This window comes from Macaca nemestrina, chromosome 6 (assembly GCF_043159975.1).
Source record: "Macaca nemestrina isolate mMacNem1 chromosome 6, mMacNem.hap1, whole genome shotgun sequence".
NCBI classification, from domain to species: Eukaryota; Metazoa; Chordata; class Mammalia; order Primates; family Cercopithecidae; genus Macaca; species Macaca nemestrina.
The window spans coordinates 104502226-104519204 of NC_092130.1; the positions used below are offsets into that span (position 1 = coordinate 104502226).

The 16979-nt window shown below is 41.3% G+C and overlaps 1 protein-coding gene across 4 annotated transcripts in view; it reads left to right on the top strand.

The window, feature by feature from the left end:
• LOC105475172 (zinc finger protein 366) overlaps positions 1-16979 on the top strand; it is a 75299-nt gene that overhangs the window by 18117 nt on the left and 40203 nt on the right. Inside the window, exon 2 of one of the 4 annotated variants that reach the window (XM_071098824.1) lies at positions 1281-1413. The exons of the other annotated variants lie outside the window; for them this stretch is intronic. The gene's annotated coding sequence lies outside the window, so the exon portion shown is untranslated. The remainder of the gene's footprint in view (positions 1-1280; positions 1414-16979) is intronic. 4 annotated transcript variants of the gene reach the window in all.

Below are 16979 nucleotides of genomic sequence, written 5' to 3' on the forward strand. Positions count from 1 at the left end.
CAACTTTCTGAAGGGTAGCAAAGCTCAGGGCTGGTAAGTGTGGGCTGGAAAAAATCATGGAGTGGAGAAATTTGGTAAGAGGGGAAAGAACAAACATTTACTTAGCACTTGCCATGTGCCATGCACATTACCTATTCGGTACATTATTTAATCTTCCTCCAGTTCCACAAAGAAATACATTAGTCTGGATGGACGAGGTTATGCTCCATTAACAAACAACCCCTAAATCTCCCGGCTTTTTAAAAAAGAAAGAAAACAAGAATATATGCCTTACTTGTATTACATATCCACTATATGAATCCAGATCATCTTACCTTTAGGCCCTAGACTGACAAAATAACTGCTATCTGACATATTTCAGGTTGCTATGGCAGAGAGAGAGAGAAAATAATATGAAATTGTGGACTATTTCTTTCTTTTTTCTTAATTTCTTTTTTGAGATGGGGTCTTGTGTTGCTCAGGCTGGTCTTGAGCTCCTGGGCTCAAGTGATCCACCCACCTTGGCCTCCCAAAGGGCTGAGATTACAGGCATGAGCCACCATGTCTGGCCAGAATTGTGGGCTATTTCTTAAAGATTCCACAAGGAAATGACACATGTCACTTGTGCTCATGTGCTCACATTTTGTTATCCAAAGCAAGTCATTTGCCATGCCCGCCTATAAAGGGATAGAAAAATGCAATACAATCATGTGCCCAAAAGAAGAGCTAGAAATATTTCATGAATAAAGTATTCTTGTCTCTGTTTTATAGCTGAGGAACTGAGGCTTAGGGAAGTTAGGAAGTGATGGAGCTGGCTTTCAAGGCCAAGCGTGTGATGTCAGCTCCTGAGCTCTTTGCTCTCCTATAGTGGGTGCATTTCACAAGCATGTTCCGTACATGGTATCCAACCTCTTCTCCAAATGCAGTTGCTGGGCTAAAGTGTTCTTGGGGCTTACGGGGGTATGGACATGCCCCAGATGTGGACAGGTTAAAGCAAAAGCTAAATCACTGTGGCTCAGCTATTATTTCATTTTACCCACTTCAATTCTCCTTCAAGGGATTCAACACATTCGATGCGAAATCATATGTAAAAGAAGTGGTATCTTTGACCACATGCTAGATTTTTCTTTTTAATCCTAGTCTCAAGTATCATAGATTTCCTTGCTTATTACTTTTATTGGTTAAATAATAAGAGAGCAGTTGCTCTATTCTTACTTTGGTAAGGCTGCTGCCTGGTGGATGTTCATAACCCAGGGAAAAGAATGTCCCCAAATTCCCTCTATTTCTTTCACCCAAAACAGTCTCCAGGAAGGAAAAAAACCTTTGTTCAAAGGAGCAATAAAATAACAAGACTGAAAGACTGATTCCACCAGCCCTTAGAAAATCAAGTCCAGCATTTCTTCCTCCTGGAACCCAGAGGAAGCACCCTGTTATGTAAGTTCTTTGTTTTCTTTCTTTCTTTCAGATAGGGTCTCACTCTGTTGTCACCCAGGCAGGACTACAATGGCGCAGTCTCAGCTCACTTCAACCTCTGCCTCCTGGGTTCAGGCGATTCTTTCCCCTCAGCCTCCCCAGTAGCTGGGACTACAGGCATGCACAACCACACCTGGCTAATTTTTTTGTATTTTTAGTAGAGATGGGGTTTCACCATGTTGGCCAGGCTGACCTCGAACTCCTGACCTCAAGTGATTCACCCACCTCAGCTTCCCAAAGCATTGGGATTACAGCTGTGAGCCACCGCACCCAGCACCCTGTTATGTCAGTTCTTCTCAGATGTATCCATTTCTAATGGGAGGGAAAAGTCTGAAGAAGAAATCCTAAGCAGCCAGCCACAGGTAGAATTTCAGACTTTAACCTCTCCTGGTATTTCGCATTTTGCTCTGTAACATACCCATATTTGTCCACTACTACATAACCCAAAAGACACTCTAACTTATTCTGTGGTTTCCACCACACCTAGGAACTTGAACTTAAGCCTTCCCCATCTTTTAATGTCAATATGCTTACCATCTGAAAGTGGGTCCCTGAGGGAGAGGGACAAGGGTTGCTGTCAGGCTAGGGGCATGGCGGTTGCCCCTTGGTAGCTAGAGTATCCCAGAAGCCAAAGAGGATGAAGGAAAGGAGGAGGAGGGGTGGGGGATTGGGGGGAGAAGAAGAACTGTGAAATGATATCAGAAGACTAGGAATAACCCCAAATATGGCCTAAAAAAGCACATGGAAATGACTTGGAACCAAATTACTGAAAACATAGTTGTTAGGGGACTATATATATTATTCATTATATTTTTCTGATTCATTAAAGAAAACAAAGTACTTTGTCCAGAGCAAAGCAGGTTTTAGCCTGAGGCAAATTGTTTAACCTTGCTAGGGTCCAATCCATAAAGCAGAGCTCAAGCGCTGCTCAGCCTAATGAGGTGTAAAGTTTGCAAAACTCTTTGAAGGCAGAGAGCTCAATTTGACTATTATGCATTATTGGATAAAATGCCAGTTTAGGAAGGAAACTCTCCAGTAGCATTATATGCGCCTTAACTGGTAGCCAACCAGTAGAGCTGGTTGTCGAAGCTTCATGACAGAAAGAACCCAATTGTTGATCACTTAAAATGGAAAATAAGCATCTGGGTGTGGTGGCTTATGCCTGTAATCCCAGCACTTTGGGAAGCTGAGGCGGGTAGATTACCTGAGGTCAGGAGTTTGAGACCAGACTGGCCAACATGGTGAAACCCCATCTCTACTAAAATACAAAAATTATCTGGGTGTGGTGGCACTCGCCTGTAATCCCAGCTACCCAGGAGGCTGAGGCAGGAAAATCGCTTAAACCCGGGATGCAGAGGCTGCAGTGAGCCCAGATCGGGCAACTGCACTCCAGCCTGGGTGACAGAGCAAGACTCCATCTCAAAAAAATAAAGAAATAAGGCAGGCAGTAACAAATGGCATGCACCATTACAGCATTGGCTTGGTTCGGAGACAGATTCCTGAGCTAAAGAAGGCCTCATTTACTGGAATGGAAAAATATAAGGCCAGGAAATTGCTCAGAGGTCTCCTGTCTTTTCCTGTATACATGGGATGCACTAAGTGTTGGCTACTGTTTTGGATCAGAATCTCAGTTTTAGAAATAGCCCAAGTCTGTCCTTGGGAAGGGAGAGAATGTTGTGGTGTATTTGCGTGTGGTGGTGTGGGGCAGAGGAGGTACACAGGATGTTGGGAGGAGCCAGTTAGACCCTCCCTGAATCCAAACTGTTTCCTTGGGCCTCACAGTCATCAGAACTGAGCTGTAAGATTGGGCAGCCAATCTGAGTGCAGGGAGCCTCCAAGTCTCCTGAACTAGCACCGAGGTAGAGCCGAGTTGGTCCCACCGACAGCACAGGCCAATTCTGCATGTTCAAGTCCAATGACTGGTCTCAAGTCTGCCGATTTTTCAGGTGCATAGGCTGAGCTTTAGTCTCACAGACAACAGGTATATGCCAGGCAACAACCTCTCACCAAACATTATTTTAGACAGTAGGAATACATAAGGAAACAAAAGACAAATATTCCTGTGTACAGGGAGTTTGCACTCTAGTGGAGGAAAATGAACAATGAATAAAGTAAGGTACACAGTGTGTTAGAAGATATGGAGAAAAATTAAATCGGGAAGGAGAGAGAATAGGGAGTGCTTGGCAGCCGGAGTTCGGGTGGCCTCACTTCAGACGCGGTATTGAGCAAAAACTTGAAGGAAGCAAAAGAGGCATGTGGGTATCTGGGGGAAGAGCTGTCCAGGCAGAAAGAACAGCAAGTGAAAGGCCCTGGGGTGGGAGAATGGCTGGTGTGTGCCAGGAACAACCAGAGGCTGGAGAGTGGGAGTGGAAGAAGCAAGTGAGCGGGTGGTAGGGCATGAGGTCGTAGGAGTAACAGGGAGAAACTTCATGTAGAGACTTGTAGGCCACTGTGTAGACTGTGGCTTTTACTCTGAAATAGATGGAAAATCACTAGAGAGTTTGGAGCAGGAGAATGACAAGATCTGATTTACATTTTAATAGAACCTACCTGACTATTGTGTTGAGTAGATAGGAGCCCAAGGCAGAAGACAGGAGAAGAGTCAGGAGGCTGTTACAGTGATCCTGGAAGGAACCTCTGGTGGCTTGACCAGGGTAGAGGCAGTGGAAGTGGTGAGAAGTGCTTGGATTCTGGACAGATATTGAAAAGGGAGCACATAGGATTTGCTAATTCATATACCAGGGTACTCAGGTGGCCTGTCCAGGAACACATTAGTGAACTGGGAAGAGGTAATAAAGAAAGAAGGGACATAGCTAGAGCAGGCAGGACTCCAGTTGTTCTTCCTTTGTTCCTTTCTTTAACTGAGGGTCTGTTATGGGGCAGGCACAATAGTGACTGTGAACTAACAGGATCCCTGACCTCATGGAGCAAACAGTATGGAGAGAGTCAGACATTAAGTGAATAATCACACAACAAATCCATGTAAAATGACACTCTAACTTAATGTGCTGAGTGTCGGTGTTGAAAAATATTATTTCAGCATTTAATCAAGAGAATACAATAATTACTAAATATTTTTAATTTTTTTTACTAAATTTTTGAAATCCAGTGTGCATTTTACATGTACAGCATATCTCTATCCAGGTTAGCTGCATTTGACGTGCTCAAAAGACACATGTGGCTAATGAGTACTGAATTATACAGCACAGCTCTAAACCATCAAGCCACACACATTTTAAAGTCATGAACAAAGCGCTGGAAATATAGGTCCTTCTCCAGTAATTTTAAAAGTAGGTAATACCTTAAATAGAGCCTCTTGCATTTTAAAATTGAATACTTTGTCATTAATTAGCTGTGTGCATTTGGGGACATCAGCTTACTACCCTTTGCCTCAGTCTGTAATAGGAAGTGTGATGGGGCTGGGTAATGTGTACCTACCCTTTCAGTCTTAATGATCAGTGACTCTGGATAAGGAAGTCCAAATAGTTTTTCCTTCTCTTGTCATCGCTCCTGAAGAGACCTTTCCTTTCAACCTTAACTCTTCTACGGTATCTGAAAGGTGGAATTTGACTAGTTCAATAGTGAACTGACAAAACTCCAAAATGGCCTTCACTCCAAAGCAAAGAGTTGAATTTTTCTAGAGAAATATGAATACTGACTATTTAAATGATTAATGAAACTGTTGAGTTTTAGGTATAATATACTATTGTGGCTAAGTTTTAAGAAAAAGTCCCCATGTTTAAGAGATATGTTCTGAAATATTTATAGATGAAATAATATGATGTCATGGATCTGCTTCAAAAGCGTCCCAGTTGGAAGGTGGGGAAGGGAGTGGGGTGTAGATGAAATGAGATTGGTAATGAACGGAAACTAAGTATAAGCACAGATATTATCCTGTCTACTTTCACAGTTAGAACTTTTCCATAACAAAACGATTTTTTTTAAGTAGATCTTCAGACTTTCTTATATTTTAAACTTTCCTTTAAATACTGTGTATCCTTCATGGTGAGAAAATCCGCTTGAGGGCCAGGAGCACGTGATTCTTACTTAATTCTCCAGTGGGATGAAGCCCCGGGCCCATCACTCCCATCATAGTTTAAATATCTCTGGCAGTTTTAGCGGTAACACAACTTTATTCTCTCATCCTTCCCCCATACAGTTTAGGATCAATATTTAGAAGTGAAAGGCTGTCTCCACTGTGATTCAAGGAGAACCCCAAACTCTGCCAGAGCCACACAGGTGTCCAGGGAGCATGGCGATATATCATGGGTTTGTACAAAGTACACTGAAAATCTAGAAAGGTGCAGATGCTTGGCTCACAGGCACAAATAATGTTACTTCTTCCTCATATTGTGGAAGCTACATGCCACAGAGACAGGTAGGGGCTATCTGAGAAAGGATCTCAGAGGGAATGTGACCTCAAAGGCCAGGAAGTCAGCATCTGGGACCCACCACAGGGGTGGGTATAGGTCTCTTGTTACCCTGGGTTGCCTGGGCATTATCTAAATGTCTGGCATAATGCTCTAAGTTCAGTGGGAGCTTTCTGGTCTCACCTGTTCACTTTACCCTCTCAAACATCATGATAGAGGATGAAGAAGCTGGACCTCATCTCTGAGTTTCTACCCAAGACATTGTGAGGGGCTGAATGGTAAATGGAGAGCAAGGGACAACATTGCAGGATTGACACCTTTAGGTACCTTTGCCTGACTGGCATGGATCTTCTAGCTTCAACACCACTAGATGCCTGACTTCTCACCATGAATTACAGCATTCACTCATTTTTACTTCCAAAGGAAGACTACTGCTAATTTCTTTAAAACAGTGTCTACAAAGAAAGAGAACAGGACTCAGTCTGGGAATGTTTTCCTTTTGCATTTTCATCAGCCAAAAAAGTATTGAGTTTAGGGTACCAACATACGGTGCAAATGTTAATTTTAAGGGAAATTGGCACACTCAGCATGCTAAACTGTGCTACTTTCTACACATGTGATACTTGGCTTCAGTGGTGGCAATACAGTGCCAGATTTTCTTAAATGTCAGGCATTTTAAGAGATGGTTTCTCAGAATTTAAAATCACACACACACACACACACACACACACACACACACACACACACACACAATAGAAATGCGACTCTGATGTTTCTAAATAAAATAAATTTGACCCCCATAGGAAAACAAGGCAACAGCTCTCTGGAGCCTGTGGTGGACTATGGGTTGACTCTCAAACACCTACACAGTGCTGTTTTAAGCTATAAGCAATATATTGTAATCCCATAGTACATTAACATGATGATAATCTGCAACATAGCATATCCAATCTTTACGGCACATAGATGGTTTCCCTTGAAGGTGCCCCCTGTCTGTTGAAAGAACTCACTTATGGCTGGGCACTGTGACTCAAGCCTGTAATCCCAGCACTTTGGGAGGCCAAGGTGGGTGGATCGGGAGGTTAGGAGATCAAGACCATCCTGGCTAACACGGTGAAACCCCGTCTCTACTAAAAATACAAAAAATTACCCGGGCGTGGTGGCGGGCGCGGTAGTCCCAGCTACTTGGGAGGCTGAGGCAGGAGAATGGCGTGAACCCGGGAGGCGGAGCTTGCAGTGAGCCAAGATCGCACCACTGCACTCCAGCCCTGGCGACAGAGCAAGACTCAATCTCAAAAAAAACAAAAAACAACAACAACAACAAAAAAACTCACTTATGCTACCTAAATCAGAGAAGCAGGTGAGAATTATCCAGAGGAGTCCCAGCAAACGTCAGCATTTGGTAATCCTTATTGTCAGAATAGTCTAATACTTTAATACATTGAGCTGAGCCTGGAACCCCACACTTCTTCTTACTAAACTTCCCCTTGACTACTTTGGTTTATCAAGTTTATCCTAAGCACAGATCTGACTCTCTCAACTTCATTGGCTCATTACATGATCTTGGGGGATCTTTTCTAGGTCATCACCCACGTCATAGAGAAAACATTCATTTCAAGACTGTTTTGTCTCTACTTATGAGTCCGAGTCCAGATTTCTAGTTATTTTCATACTCCTGGAAAAGCAAGAAACCTAATGGTGTACTTCCCAATGGACTGATGAAACAGTGCAGGGGAGGAGGAAATTGAGAAGGATACAAAGCTTTACAGGGACTAGGATAGAGCCAAAGTCATCCGGCAGGAAGGAATATACGAACTGAGATTCCTGACATGAGGGCTCTAGAACTTTAAAACTCTCATATCTTGCCCATGCCTCTATCATGAATAAACATGTATAAAACCTGAATTAGAGGATATCAGAAATGCTTTCCCATGCTCTAAACATTCTATAATTAAATATCTTCCCCTCAGGGGTTTTGGGGGAACTAAAGGTACTAATGGGTATGAAAATTTTTGAAATAATTGAGAGTTATCTCAGTGTAAGTTAGCACAACGTCATGAAATAATTATCTCAATAAACCTAGAATTGTTTCTTTTTCTTATTATAATGTTGGGTCAAATGTAGGAGCTTACTTAATGTCAGGTGGAAAATAAAAGGTGTCATAGAAGACAAAAAGACACATTTATAGAAATGAATAATATAAGTATAAATTAGGTTGACCTTTTGGGAAAACAATTTAGCATTATGTATTAAGACCTGAAAATTAATATACTTTCACTCTGTAATTCTATTTCTAGATAATCTAATCTAAGGAAATGATAGAGACGTAACAAGGATTTATGAACAAAGTTGTCTACTGCAGTGCTATTTGTCTAATGCATAGAGATATGTAGTAAGTGGTGCTGTAAAAGAAAATATATTCATGCATAGTAAAAGAGTTGAAAGAAACAGACCAAAATATTAACACAGTAACTCTTGGTGGTAGCATTATTGATTATTTTAATTTTCTCTCTTAGATATTTCAGCATTCTATTTACAATGGTAATAAATTTATACTATTTAAAAGTCATTAAAAATAAATTGTATAAACTTGTTCACCTTAATCTAATCCTGGTACCAACACATTTTGTCTTTTAATATGTCTGATCAGTAGCCAGTTTATCTGAACTGCTTTCAGGGCTTCTGTTCTTTGCTAACCATGAGGCTGCGTGGGCTTTATATTATGGCTATTATTTGCCAACAGCCCTCTGACACCCAGAGAGCTGAGTCACCTGTCCGTTTTAGGGTGTCCACACATGGTGTTCCTTCCGTCTTTCAATATTCCCTGCATTCTTTCTCCACACGAAGTTCACAAGCTGTGAAGTGGCCCAGGGCTCACTTCTTCGGCAATATGATATACAGGAGCTCTTCAAGTGTGGCTTGCTTAATCCTCCCTACGAAGCAGTCTTCACTCACGTTGAATTTTCCATTAATTTCTACAGAATAGCTATTTACTCTGAGAACCCAAAGGTTTTAGAAACTATAGGCGATTCTGCAAAGTCTAGATTGAATTTGCTCATATTTTGTTGTTATTAAAAAGACTCAAATGAATTCTCTCTTTCCAGGTGAGACCCTCAGTAGAAAGGTATTTTGTTATTTATTCATTCCATTATTTATTTATGCGTTCAAATTAGTTCTGTCTTAGGTTCACCTCACCAGTTCTTCAATCAGCATAAATGAAGATGAAAACTTAAAAGGTTCATTTCCCAAATGCCCATTAAATGTTATCTAACATACTCCTCTTATAAGGAAGCTAGAGAAGGTTAGTGATGAAACAGAATCAGCCTGTTACTCCACCAAGACAAGGGGATTGTGGGGAGGGAGGGAGTACAGGAAGGGAGGGATATTGATTGAAATCCACCAGAACCAAGTCATTCCAAACCACTAAAAGTCGAAAAGCTCCAAGGAACAGAAAATAAGTTATGGGAAATCATTTAAAAGAACTCTTTCTTTTGCCAAACCTTCCAAGAAAATATTCTTTATGCAGAATCTTCTTCTAGATTCAGTCTGTGGCATCCAGTCTCTCAGAATAGGCCCCTCAGTGTCTTAACTGGCTTTCCCTCAGTACCTCATCAATTTGTCACACAATTCTTATTCAATTTAGATCCAGCTATTTCTGCACACTTTCACATTGATTTGGAAAATGTCCTTCACACTTTGGTTTTAGTCTCTACTCATGAAGTGTCATTTGCATTAGGATGATTTAGTTTCATGAATGGATTTTTCTCATGTATGATTTTGCCTTAGATGAGCCTTGGAACGCGTATACCACATTCCAGCCATTGCTGCAAAACAAGACTTTGTGAGCCTGCTTGCATCTCCTCCTTAAATATATCTGTTTTTTCACCCTTTGTTCACATTCTCAGGTTGAAGTCTTGGTTATATTTGTATGTGTTGTTTTCACAAGTTTTAAACCTGAAATTCAGTCCAATCTCTGTCTCCAGTCTTATACCCTCCAGTCATCTAAGCTGTCTCAGGCAGGTGTGTGTTTACATAGGGAGATTACACATGCTTGTGCACACACACTTGTGCAACTTAAATATGCCAGATATGTCCTGTATATTTTGTCTAAACATCTCTATTACTGGTGATTCCATGATAATTAGGTATCTGGTGTTACTTGAAACTAGCCCCCAGAAAAGTTTTAAAACATTTGTCATTAGTATTGTTCTTCTACATTGCATTTTGGTGGCTGTTGCCCAATTTTCCACTTTAAGTTGTCACTTTTCTGATTGATTTACAGAAGCTTTCAGACATTGAATAACGTTAATTATTTGTCACATGTTGAAAAAAATTTTTGTGGTTTGTCATTTCCTTTTAAATTTTATGTGATTTTTGACATACAGGATTTTCTTATTTTAATTTTTTTAATTTTTAATTTTTTAATTTTTTTAATAAATAGAGACAGGGTCTCCTTATGTTGCTCAGGCTGGTCTCAAACTCCTAGGCTCAAGCCATCCTCCTGCCTCGGACCTCCAAAGTGCTGGGATTACTGGTGTAAGCCACCATGCCCAGCCAGGATTTGTTTTCTTATATAATCAGGTTACTCAACCTTCCTAGTTTCTGACTTTTAGTCAGAGGTTTAAAAAATCATAGGGGTAAGGTAGACTCACTAAAGCCATCTCTACCAATGAGTTGGAGCTTTGGACTTGGAATGAAGCTTTTACAGTGTTTCCTATTGCAATAGTATTGTTGAAACAAATGGGCAAGGGTTAGGTCTGGGATAAAGGGTTGGATTTACACTCATCCTCAGGAGGAAGAGCGCATTTGAAACTAGAACAGAAGTAGAAGGAAAATCTCTTGGAGGAAAGCAGGGAGGGGGGCGGGGATGGTGATCAAACAAGTGTTTATAAGAGTCATTTATGTGACTAGAAATTGGATGACTATTCTGTAACCTTTTCCAAGTTCCTGGGCTTTGGACTGATTTCAGGGGATTTTTAGAGGCCAATGTCTTCCCAGACTTGAGCCATCTGAATGATTCAGTAGACAAAGTCCCCTTGGGGTGGGCAAACCCTTTCAATGGCCAGTTCCCTAGCAGGTGCCACCACTTTACATTTGCAGAATATTCCCCCCCTTTGCAAAAATCTTTCACCTACTCTATCTTGCTTGATTATTACAGCAATCATGTAAAATGAGTAGATTTACTAGGACTTCCTTTTCTTTTCAAGGGGTGAAAATAAATAGAAACTCAAATTTAACTGACTTTCCAAATTCAGTGATTGAGTTAAGCAAGGTGAGGTGTGCAGTTCACTCTAAAGGAGCAGTGTGGACTAATGAAAGGTGTACAGGTAAAGAAATTGGGCACATTTGGGGTGGAATGCCAGTTCAGTCACTTACTCACTCCCTGACTTCAGGCAGGCCAGTTCCCCTCTGCACTTTGATTTCTCATCTATAAAATGGAATAATGGCACCTGTCTTGCAGGATTGATGCAGGGATTAAATAATACAATGCTCCATTTCCTTCCATTATTCTATCTTTGTAGTTGTGTATGTTTTTGTGTGCCACCTTGAAACTTGCATAGAAGGGGTGGTATATCAAGACACTGAATAAATGGGAAAGTGTGAAGGGCCCCCACACAGGGCCTGGTCCTCTTTCACTGCCCAGCTCACAAACTCCTGGGAGCTATGAAGCCCTTGGAGGCTTTCCCCTGAAGGTTTCTTATGTAGTCTCACAATCCTACTCACTCAAATGTCTTTTACCGCCAAAACATTAAGAGTATTGTTGGAATTCAGAAATAGGATTCATTTATAAAAAAAAAAGACCTTCAATTATTTACCCAGAAGGCCATTATATAAGTGGGCTCAACGACTGTTTGCAATAGTTCTTATGTCATGACTAAGAGCAGAAATTGGCAAACTATATTTGACCCTGGGTCAAATCCAGCCCACCACTTTTTTTTGTTTTTTGTTTTTTTTGTAAATAAAGTTTTATTAAAACACAGCCATTTTCACTTGTTTATGTGGTGACTGTGGCTGCTTTCATTGCCACTGGCAGGATTGAGTAGTTGCGACAGAGACTGTGTGCCTCAGAAAGCTGAAAATATTTACTGTCTGATCCCTTATAGTAAAGTGTTGCCAACCCATGGCTAAGAACTGCTACTTCCAGGCTATGTGACCTTAGATAAGTCATTTACATTTGTTGTGCCTCAAATTCCTTATCTAGCAAATAGGGATAATTGTACTGATTAAACCATAGAATCCATGTAAAAGACTTGCATGTGGTAAGTCCCCAGTTAATAACAGCTATCATTATTATTACTAGAATTGTTGATTTGCAGCGAAGCTCTTTGCGTAAAACACTAACCCAGGAACAGAAACCTATTTGGTCACGCTCAGTTTCAAAGGTCTCTCCTGCAGATATCAATAGCAGCTAGAATGGTCATCCTTCCTTGTCACAAAAATGTTTTCTTAAGATCAGCCATTTCAATGTTATTAGCTCAACTTCCAGGACATTAAAAGCATACCCTGCCATTCCTCCACACTTAATGTAGATGTTTGAATCAGTGCCACTGGATATTTTCCAATAGTCTGTGTACCCTCTCTGGGAGAGAAGGAATTGAATGAGGCATTTTGTTGAAATTAAATGTCAAGAGTACCAGCTGCTTCTTTCTAAAAATATGAGCTAGATATTCCAAAAGGTGTGAACCATCAATCAAAGTACAAGGGAAGATTTTGCATTTAGTTGTTTGTTGTTAGAAATTTTTTTTAATGTTGTAAAGAAAACCAACCTTTTGACAAATGGCATTGAAAGCCATTAAGGGAGTTGAAAAACCAGCAGTTCCACTTTGTCTCCTCTATATGGTGGGAAATGCTTTCTCAATGTAAAGAAATCGTATCCAGCAGTCCAACCAGCATATGGAGGTGATTTCCAAGACAGAAGTGAAAAAAAAAAAAATCCCACAGCCCAACCTTTCAGAAGTATCATAGTCATGCAGAGAGAAAACGTCCTGCCCTCTTCCTCATTGTTAAACTTTGTGGGTTAGAAGAGCCATCCCTATGGGGGTAGCATATCTCCAATTCAGCTTCTCATCTAGTGGCTGGGGAGGGTCTTGATGTGGGATGGAGAGAAGTCTTCCACTCAGGACTCACATGCATACAAATGGTGCACCTGTGAGCACTCCCCACTGCCACCAGGGGAGAGCACAACCTGTTCAGGACCTTTCCTTTGTGATTACCTGGACCCCAGATGGCCATTGCCTGGGCTATGCCTCATCAACTCAATCTTGACATACAGAAAAATTTTCTCCACACCTCCAACACCCTATCATTAGTATCCTGGGTGGGTGGTGGAAAGGGAGGGATGACTGCAAGTCATAGGGCTTCTTCCATCAGAATGTCTCCTCTGCCATGCTCACCCACTCACCATGACCGTTCACACTTCCCTTATTGTAGAGACTTGTTGTTTACATTGAACAGAGATTCACTGAGCACTCCCTACAGTACTTTTCAGCCTAGGATGGCCATGAGAATCACCTACAATACAAAGCTCTTAAAAAACATTGATGCCTGACCCCCACCAAGAGATCCTGAGGTGATTTTGGTCTGGGAAGGAGCCTAGGTTTGCATTTTTTAAGGGAGGAGGGCATTGTATGTTTAAAACTTCCCAAGTGATTCTCATCTGCTGACCTACCACGTGCCAGCCATTCTTCTACAGGCATACAACAGTGAACACAGGCCAGGTACCTGGTCTCATGAAACTTAGAATCTAGTGGGGCAAGTCAGATGATAAACATATGAATGGCCAAGGTATTTTTTATGGTGCTACCAGGAAAATAAAACTTGAGGCTGAGAAAGAGAGAGCCAGGGATGCAGAGATTTGTAACTTTAGAGTGGTCAGGGCATCATTGTTATGGAGTCATACTTTGCTTCTTTGCACGTGATGAGCTCAGTGCTACAACAGGGCTGCACTCAGATCCTGCTCCTTGTTCATGATGGCAAGTGTCACTGCATTCCCCAAGCCCAGATTTTACAGGCTGATGGACAATGAGAGCCTCTGATTGGGCAGATCAGCCCAAATCAACCACTGTTGCTGGAAGCCACCTTAGAGGGCATGGCTTACCCTCAGTGATTTGGTTCCAGAATGCTACAGCCCTCTTTGTCTTTTACCTACTATTAATCAATAGCAGAACTTCTTTGACTACCTCACTCCAACATGATATCCTATTATCAGTATCATCTATTGAATACAATTTTCTGACTTGTATATTGATAGTACTACAAGCAGATCAAAACTCGCTTATTCTGTACAGGCCCTCTGCAAGATAATGGTCTCATTGAATGAATTTCTAAGGTAGGCGTTATTAGCTGAGTTTCATAAATGTGGAAACCAAGCCTCTGAAAGGTTAAGAGAATTTAGTGCGGCTTACCTCTGTACTCCTTTTAGGTTCCTTCCGGCTCAGACAATCTGTGGTCCTATGATCTTTAGTGAGTGGTAGCAAGCCTCTGAGGGAAGGCATTTCATCGTACACACCTTTCTTTGCAGAAGACCCCCTTCTCTCCCACCCACCATGGGCCTTGCTTGTGGTGGGCAGCAAATATATCAGAGACCAGTCCATGAAGGCAGCTTGATGCTCATCTTGAGTCCCTGAGCCCTGTAGGAAGGTCTTCAGGCTGCAGACTTCAGGATTGCTGCTCATAAGCTCTTGTATGTCAGAGCAAAGATGGTAACTCTGGCTTTTCTTCTCAAGACTCCAGGGTGAAGTTCTCAGTAAGCAACTTTGAGCCTCTTCAAAGAAGCTCCCAAAGCATCTCGCAGGCTTTTGTAAAGGCTTCTGTGGGTCTTTGCCCCAAGATCTGTCCCCTGGACAGAAAAAATTCACCAGAAAAATTCTTTTATGCTACCCCTCCTTTCTTTCTAATTAAATTTTTAAAAATTGAGATTAAAATGCCAAATAAAGAGTCATTGTAATTCCTAGACTAGGAATTGTTATTTAATAAGGCAGACTTAGAATTCCAAGTAGTAAGTGGATTCTGTGGTTAAAGATGTGGAGGATTCCATACAGAGAAGGAAATTCCAGTAAGGTTACTAAGGGAACTATATCTTGGAAGGGATCCCCCTATTTTGTAATGTAATGCACACACAAAGATTGGCAACTTGGATTACTTTACATGGCTTGTGTGTGTGTGTGTGTGTGTGTGTGTGCACATGCATGAGTGTATGTTTGAGACAAAAAGAAAGCAAGATTATGAATGTGATGAAATCTCATTAAAAAAATTAATGTAGAAAACTGAGAAATTACAGTAACCTTCCTTTCTGAATTTGGACTTTCCCTCCCTTACTCTGATATCCTTTTTGATTTTCACAATTTAAGTCCCAAAAGAGAGATACAAACCTGTCCAAGATATAAGTCTTGTGATTATTTCAATTTAGTTGAAGAATATTTAAACCCTCACAGGTTTAATCAACAGTGTCATTTCCCCCCTTCTCCTGTCCTTTCTCCTTTGTGTGCAGTGGAGAACCACAGCCCTCCAAGGAGACTTTCGGGATGGCTTAGCTGCCCCAGCTCAGTGCCGGAGCCTGAGAGCTCCGAGCCTTTTAATTGACCTTTGTGGTGCTTCTGAGACAGTGTCTGTCAGAAACTCCTGATCTCATCTTCTTGAGGCCAAAGACACAGATTGAAGGGGTTAAACGTTGATCTCCAGTACCAACAAATGCTCTTTAAACAATGTGCAAATTCAACATAGTGCTCACAGCAATAAATAAGCCATAATGATAATGTTTGCTGCTGCAAATTTCTCCACGTGGCAAATTAATTCATTCTGATTCTGAACTGGCAACCAATGGCAATATTAATTTACCAGATGGAGATACAACCTAAATTCACATGTGCTCTTCAAGCCACAGACAAATCTCTGTTCAAAAGCAGATACAGCAATGCATAGTAAGAGGATCACAACCAAGCAAGGGACATCTACTAAGTATCTTCATGGTGATCAGTAAAGTGCAATGTGCAATGACAGAAGAGAGTATGAATCCTAGGCTGCAGGGAGCTTAAGCACTGGTTAAGCACTAAATCTAAACACAAAATAATCAAGAGTGCAATATAGGGGGAAAAACATACATTTAACCCGGGGATTAGTGGGTTTAATGTCATAGGATTTGAAACAAGAGACAGATAACAGAGTAGGGAGCAAAGGTTTCTGGGAAGAAGCTGAACTTAAGTTCAGCCTGGAAGAATGGAATGGATTAATGAAAAGAACATTCCTGGATGGCCAATCAATCTAAACAAAGGCAACGCAACGAGGAACGTATTATTATGTCGCTTGTAGATAACAGTGAAAGTCTGATCTGACTGCAGTTGGCAGGATTTTAGAGAGAAGGGGAACAGAGTTGGACTTGATCATGGAGAACTTTGACAGTCAGGTAGAAGAGTTGACATTTGATTTGCTCTGTATATCAGATAAAGATTGTGTTTAGCTACAGGCCACAGAACTCTGAATACATTTGCTTAACCAAGTAAAGGATTCATTTTCTCAAATAACAAGAAGACCAGCACCAAGTGGGCACAGGAGCTCCACACTGACAATCTCCCCCTACCTCTTGACCACACATGGTAGGAGGCATTGTTGCTTCATGGTTCCAATAAGGCTGCTCCTCCTCCAGTCTCATATCCACATTCCAAGCAGTTTTATCTACTATTTATTGTAAAAAAAAAAAAAAAAAAAAAAAAAAAAAAAAAAAAACAGAACAAAATCCTCTTAAGACTAGCAAATTATAGCAATTTTAAAATTCGTCACTTAAAAATGTTAAGTACCAGTCATTGTATAAGATAGTGACGATGCAGAAAGGTTTAGGAAATGGTCCCTGGCTTCAAGGAGATCCCAGTGTTGTGGGAGGTTAGATTATGCAATATCCCATGAGGAAGCTCCCTCGAGGGTGTGGCCACAGTCTGTGGGAGCTGAGAGGAAGGGGGACTGATTCTGTCTGAGGGCTGGGGCATGCTTTGTACTTTGTGGTTCTACAGTGGTACAAATAGGATTGGACTTTTCATTTACCCTGAAAGCAGCTTTTAAGCAACTCAACTACATTAGGGACCTGGGGAAGGACTTTACATTGTCAAAATCTAAAGGGCTCACCCTTGACATGCCACAGTGCCTTCTCAGCATTGGAGAAGAAGT